The following is a 7,036-nucleotide window of genomic DNA, read 5'->3' as shown; positions in this document are numbered from 1 at the left end:
TATGAACACATCTGTCTATCTATATATCAGAGATTTTCATAGAGAGAACTGAAATTAAATAAGAGGCACTGTTACACATATGTGTGTATATGTGCAAACAAGTGTAGTTATGGAGAGATAGATATCTACATGCATATTTATTGTTGTTGTTCAGTTGTTTCAGTCATGTCCAACTCTTTGTGACCCCATTTGGGGTTTTGTTTGCAAAGATACTGAAGTGGTTTGCCATTTCTTACTCTAGCTCATTTTACAGATGAGGAAGCTGAGAAAAACAGGATTAAAGGGGCAGCTAGGTGGCACAGTGGATAGAGCACTGGCCTTGGAGTCAGGAAGACCTGAGTTCAGATCCAGACTTAGACACATAATACTTCCTAGCTGGGTGACTCTGGGCAAGTCACTTAACCCCAATTGCCTCACTACAAAAAAACAAAAAACAAAAAACAAAAAAAAACAAAAAAAAACAGGGTTAAGTAAATTACCCATGGTCACAAAATTAATGCAGTGTCTGAGGCCAAATTTGAACTCAGGAAGATAGGTTTTCCTGACTCCAGGTCTGACTCTATCCACTGTGCCACTTAGCTATATCATAAATACATAAATGTGTATATATGTATATATAAGTATGCATATACAAAAAAGAAATCACAAAACTTATCTCAAATGCTTCCTGCACTTCTTTAGACTATTTCATCATGTTTCAGAAACCTCTAAATGCAGGGATCATTTCAGCCCTAAAGACTATTTCATCTCCTGCCTCAGATGTACAGTCTGCCCTGTCTTCTGATGACTTTAAGACAGGAGACTTCTCCAAGAATCTACAGTTAAAGTGTATGGTAGTATTCCAATCTGGTCAGTGAAATTCCAAGATGGCTGAATGAAAGCTTTCTCTGAAAGTTATTGATTGGGCAGCATTTGGGAAGATCATACCCCCAAACCAGAGAGGCATTGCTAATGCTTTGAAATCATATAATGAATATCTTACTACTAGATTGACTGGCCTGCCCAGGGAGCTGCAAATGATCAGCTGGGCTTTCTGTAAGGAAAATGTGACCAAGTTTGGCCTTGTGGAAAAGACTGAGGAGAAGTTCAGTGTCTTGAAGATAAATTCACTGTGCTGGTGGATGCTAAAGAACAGAAAGATGTAAAAAAAAAAATGGTTCTGACTTAATGAAAGACCCAAATTCTGCAATTGGAAAACTTGAGAAAGAGCTGTAAAAGATGAAGAATATAATTCTTTTTGAACAGATAATCACTGAAGATTTAAATGAAGCCTTCCTTTAAACCGCACTGGCTAAGAAGTATTCTTATTAGCCCCAAAAGACAATTAAGAACCTCTAAAATTGAACCTCAGAGGAAGCTGTGCTCTCCTGTCACATGCTCCTAAAATTTGGAAAAAAGCAATTGTACAGTCTTTTAAAAATGCTTGCCCAGGCTGGACATCTCTTCTTTTTCTACCAGAGTGAATTTTTCTGGACCTCTCTAACCTGCCCCTTGCACAGTGCATTTTTGTCACCCACGCACACACCTTTTCATATCCCTTTCATTGCTTGTCTTCTCTGTTAGTATGTGAAGTCCTTGAGAGTGTGAAAAGTCTTTCTTTTTGTTTCTATTTGTGTGTGTACCCCTGTATCCATACTAAACATTAAACAAATACTTGTTAATTGACTGACTGGCTTGCTGTTAAGAAACACTTAAGACTCAGTATCATATCGGGTGAAACAAACTAAGGTGGTTAAAGACAGAAAACCTTCACATATAACTTAATACTACTAGGAGAATTCTTTGTGGTACCAGAAACCTAGCAATAAAGGATTTGTCCATTGATGTGAGAACAGCTTAGCTAGTTGTGGTATGTGAATGTAATGAGATATTATTGTGCTGTGAGAAATGGTTAATATAAACTTGAAAGAAACATGGGAAGATTTATATGACTTGATACAGTATATAATAACTGAAACCAGGAGAATAATATTTTAAATGACTATAATAATGTTGAAAAATAAATTAAAATGAAACTGAATGCTGTGTGATTGCAGTTACTAACCCTAGATTCAGAGAGGAAATTATCCAGTACATTCTTCTTTGAAGAAGTATGAGAGATGAGTGACCGTGGGTACAGAATATTATAATTACTGTCAGATGTTGTCACAACATTGGTTGGCTTTCCTTATATGTTTTTCTTTCTCATAAGTGAGTGACTATTCAGGAGGTAGATAGTGGTGGGAAAAGTGGTAGCTAGAAATGTTTTTTTAAAAAGGCAGCAATAAAACCTTTTTTTCAGTAAATAGTAATAACTTATCATAGCCCTTTGAAAATATAAAGTACACAATAAAATCTTAATCACTCAGCAACATTCAATTTCACTGTTTATTTTCTTTGGCACATTTTATGTTTTTAAAACATTGCAGATGCTAAAAGAGGATTGTGGATAGAATTGTTGACATATCACATCAGCAGCAAAAAGGAGATTAGGTGTGTGTGTGTGTGTGTGTGTGTGTGTGTGTGTGTGTGTGTGTATGCAGTTGGAATCAGACATATTGGAAACAGTGATTGCATACAAAATTAAATTATAGATTGTATTTCTGTCTTTTTTCCTGTTCATTGAGCAAAGCGAATTAGATATTATATATATGCATATATATGTATATATATAATTCAGACATCTTCCTTCAAAAGTAATTATAATAATACTTACTTGAAAAGAGATAATTGTATGTAATGTAATCTTAAAATAACCTCCAAAGATTTCTTTCTATCATTTTCTTTTCTTTCTTTCTTTTTTTTGTTAAGAATTAAGAACTGTTGTGACCACTGAAGTAAAGGCACAAACAATGATCAATTTAGACAGACTGGTTCTGGAAATACAGTGGGGGTAGGGTGAAGGGGAGAGGAACTGTAGCCAAAAGAATCATTAAAACAATTTTGAATTTTGTCCTTCTCCCTATCCTTCTTTCTTTCCTTCCTTCTTTTTTTTTTCTGATAGAAGAGATTTTAAGTAACATTGAGGTATAGAAGTGTTTGCTTTAGATAGTACATACACATGAATAGCCTATTTGCACTGCTTAATAAAACTTAAAATACACATTGTGTTATTGTGGAATTCTTTCAATTGTGTCCAACTCTTTTTGGCTCCGTTTGAGGTTTTCTTTGCAAAGATACTAAAGTGGGTTACCATTTCCTTCTTCTGCTCATTTTACAGGTAAGGAAACTGAGGAAAGCAGAAGACTGGATTTGAACTCAGGTCTTCCTGACTTCCGGCCCACCAATATATACATATGTATGTGCATATCCATTGCCAAACAACAACAACAACAACTTCCTTTATTTGCATCTATTATTATTTAAAAAGCTTCCTTACCTAGGCCTTGCATCTGGATAGAAATAGAGAAACCATCACCAAGATTATTTAAATGAGGCCTCATATGTGTGTTTTTAAGGTCAGCCATAGCCTCAACCATTGTCCTTGTTTTATACTTTAACCAAATGTTGATTTTGCTTGTCCTCTGTTCTCAGAGAGGACCATGGCATCAGGAAGGTAATGCCATGACATGCAAGTAAATTAAATTTAAGTAAGGCAGCACTGTGCAAAGTCATGAGCTTCACTTTTTCCTCCAAAGCCACCCAGTTCTAGAGGCAATATATAAATCAGGACTACAAGAGATGGTCCTCGATCCAGTGGGAGACCTTGGCCTTATTAAGCTATGGTCCTTCCCAGGTCTCAGTTTCACTGAGGCAATGGCCATTCAGTGATGAAGGCTCGGTTGCTATTTGTCCTTCATTTTTGAAGAAGACCATGGCATCAGGAAGGTGATGACATGACTTGCAAATGAATTTAATTTAAGTAAGAGATAGCTGTGCAAAGTAACCTGACTCCCTCAAAGGGATCCAGGACTAGATTCAATTTATGTTATCTTTTGTCTTTACATTACATTTGTTCTCAATATAACCTTTTCCCGTTCCCCACCTGAAGAGCTATGCTTCTAATTCAAGATTTTTTTTGCAAAGAAAGAAAAGAAAGTTCAGCAAAACTTGCAATTTTTCACAGCAATAAACACTCCAACTTCACCTTTGCAAAGAAACAGGGGAGGTTCATTTTCTCTTCTAAAACTGATTTTTATCATTACATAGACTTTGTTTTGTTTTGTTTTTTGTTTTTCTATGTACATTATTACAATTATTGTGTATTTTGTTGTCCTGGTTCTATTGAATTAATTTACATCCATTGATATAATTCTTCCCCAGCTTGTCAGAATTCTATTTATCATTTTCTATATCAGTGATATTTTGTTATATTCATAAAATAAATGTTTTAAAGCAGTTCTTAAATTTGTGGACAATCAGGTTGATTCCTTTCCTTTGCTACCATAACAAGTGATACAATGAATACTATCGCATACATGGAGGGGAGGGGCACCTTTCTTTCTATTTTTTATCATATTGGGATGACTTACCAGTACAGATATCTCTGATTCAAAGATTATGAACATTTTAGTCACTTTTGGATTTAGATAATTCTGAATCATTTGCAGGATAATTAGCCCAGTTGACAACTTCACCAATCATATGTTAATGTTCCTGTCTTTCTGTATCCATACCTCATGCCTATGTGGATTCATCCCATCTTTTTGTCATTTTTTCTATTTTTATGGGTATGAGGTTAGAGTTACATATTTTTTTTTAATTTGCCTTAGTAATTTTGGAACAGTCTTTCATAAGGTTGCTAACAGTTTGCAAAACTTCCACTGAGCTCTTTTTTCCATATTCTCCAACCATTATTCATTTGGGACTCTCTCTCTCTCTCTCTCTCTCTCTCTCTCTCTCTCTCTCTCTCTCTCTCTCTCTCTCTCTCCCTGTCATATTGGCTGTCATACTCATAGCACAGATATTTTATGTAAATATTTTGCCCCTAATCAAAAGTTTCCTTTCTTATGCTACTGGCATTGATTTTGTTAGTGCTAAAACTTTTTATTTCAAGCACCCAAAATTCTAGATTTCATCTTCTATATTTATATTTATCCCTTGCTTGGTATCTCTCCCCATTGTCTGAAATGATTCACCAGGAATATTTTGGAGGGACTATGTGTAGTATTTTGTATGGAATTTCTTTTCAATTATGAATGGGACTAGGTGAAAAATAAGTCTTTTCAATTTTGACATTCTGAAGTAATCTTCATTCTTCCTAAATACAAACTTCAGATTTTTCATAGACCTTTCTTTGGCTAGTTTTTTTCTTTGCACCTATCCCACTCTTTTCTATCATAGCAATGCATGGAATTATTCTATAGCCCCTGAAGCCAATGTGATAATGAGCTTTTGGAGTACAAAGCTTTTCTATACTTTTATTGGTACACTCAGAACCAGAACCTTATCTGGTATTGCAAGATATCTAATGTGCTTATCAAATTTAATTTGTTTAAATTAAACTATTGCAAACTTTTTAGAAGTCAGATACTATGAAGTTTATATTTCGCTACTTCCCTACTCCTTAGCATAACACATTTCTTTTCTTATTGAATTAATTTTAATTGTCTTTTTTCCATCAAGGCTTTTTTTTTTATTCTATCACCTTTATTTACTTAGTTTCTCTGCTGTAATCTCTGCTGTAGGTTTAAGGATTCTTTCCATTTTATATGTGCTGTGAGCAACTCAGATTTTTATGTGTCTACTTCAGGATGGAATAGGTGAGAGGGTACTGGTTTAATTTGCTGCTTTTATTTCTCTTAATTCATAAACGTCTGTGTCATATTTCATTCATCTGTGTCACAGTTCTCTATCTATAACTGCTTCATTCCTGTTGTACAGGTAAGCTTTATAAAATTTTGGGGGCTGAGATTGGGGAAGTGGTATCTTGCAATACAACCCATTGCCAAGCCCCAAGAAACAATTATTTTTTTTATGTGTATGAAAATAGACATCTAGATGGCACAGTAGATAGAGTACCCAGCCTGAAGTCGGAAGGACTCCTCTTCATGAGCTCAAATCCAGCCTCAGACAACTTACTGGCTACGTGACCCTGGGCAAATCACTTAACCCAGTGTGTCTCAGTTCCTCATCTGCAAAATTGAGCTGGTGAAGGAAATGACAAATCATTCCAATATCTTTGCCAAGAAAATCTCAAATGGGCTCAGAGAGAGTTGGAACATGACAGAAATGACTCAACAACAGCACAAATGTATGAAAAAGTATTTTTATGAAAGTTCTCAAATAGAGCTCTTGTGTATTGAATATGAAATCAAAAGACTTCCATTCCAGCTCTTGCAAAATATTAGTTATGTGATCATGAGCAAATTACCTTATGGTTTTTGAGTCTCAGTTTCTGCATCTGGAAAATAATAAAAATGATTGTTGTGAACAGAAAATTTTGTAATGACTAAATTACTGTAGAAATGCCAGATTTAAGTATGATTAATTACAATGAATGGGAGATGTTTTAGACCAAATGTTATGTTAACATTCTAATGACATTTGAAAAAACCCCATGACATGATTATGTTAAATGAAATTATCCCCATATTCATTTCAGCTCAGTTTCAATAACCTGAAATTTTCTTGTTCCTATAAGCCAAAAAAATCCAAAACTTCTTTCTCTTATTTTTTAATTCATCATAGGTTTCAGATAAAGCCACAGAATTTCTACCAACATGAACTGCTTTTCAGAAAGTTAGGAGAGAATAACAATCATGTTGGGGTGGAGATCAATAAAGCTCACAGTAGTATCCCATGGTTAAGCTTAATAATAGGACTGGGTCTTGGATACCACTTATTATTTAGGCAAACACAATTAGTTGCTATGGGGATCACTATGGTATTCTTATGATAATGAATGGTATTATGGAAGAATGTGATGGTACCGGTATGCAACATTAAAAAAAAAATCTTAAAAAAAAACATATTAGCTTTCAAGTTTTTTTTTCTTTTGGGAGGGGTGTCTTAACTCACTGGAGAAGGAAATGACAAACCACTCCAGTATCTTTGCTAATAAAACCCCATGGATGGTATTGAGGTGCTATATTCCATTGCATCAGAGTGTCTGAAG

At 34.8% G+C, this 7,036-nt stretch overlaps 1 pseudogene; it reads left to right on the top strand.

Annotated features, from left to right (window-relative positions):
• The first annotated feature begins 866 nt into the window (after nt 1-866).
• On the top strand, nt 867-1,338 carry LOC110195661 (ATP synthase peripheral stalk subunit d, mitochondrial pseudogene; annotated as a pseudogene).
• The last annotated feature ends 5,698 nt before the right edge of the window (nt 1,339-7,036 follow it).

The sequence above is a fragment of the Phascolarctos cinereus genome, unplaced genomic scaffold (assembly GCF_003287225.1).
Source record: "Phascolarctos cinereus isolate Bilbo 61053 unplaced genomic scaffold, phaCin_HiC Scaffold_9;HRSCAF=440, whole genome shotgun sequence".
Lineage (NCBI taxonomy): Eukaryota > Metazoa > Chordata > Mammalia > Diprotodontia > Phascolarctidae > Phascolarctos > Phascolarctos cinereus.
This window is presented reverse-complemented; position numbering and strand designations above follow the sequence as displayed.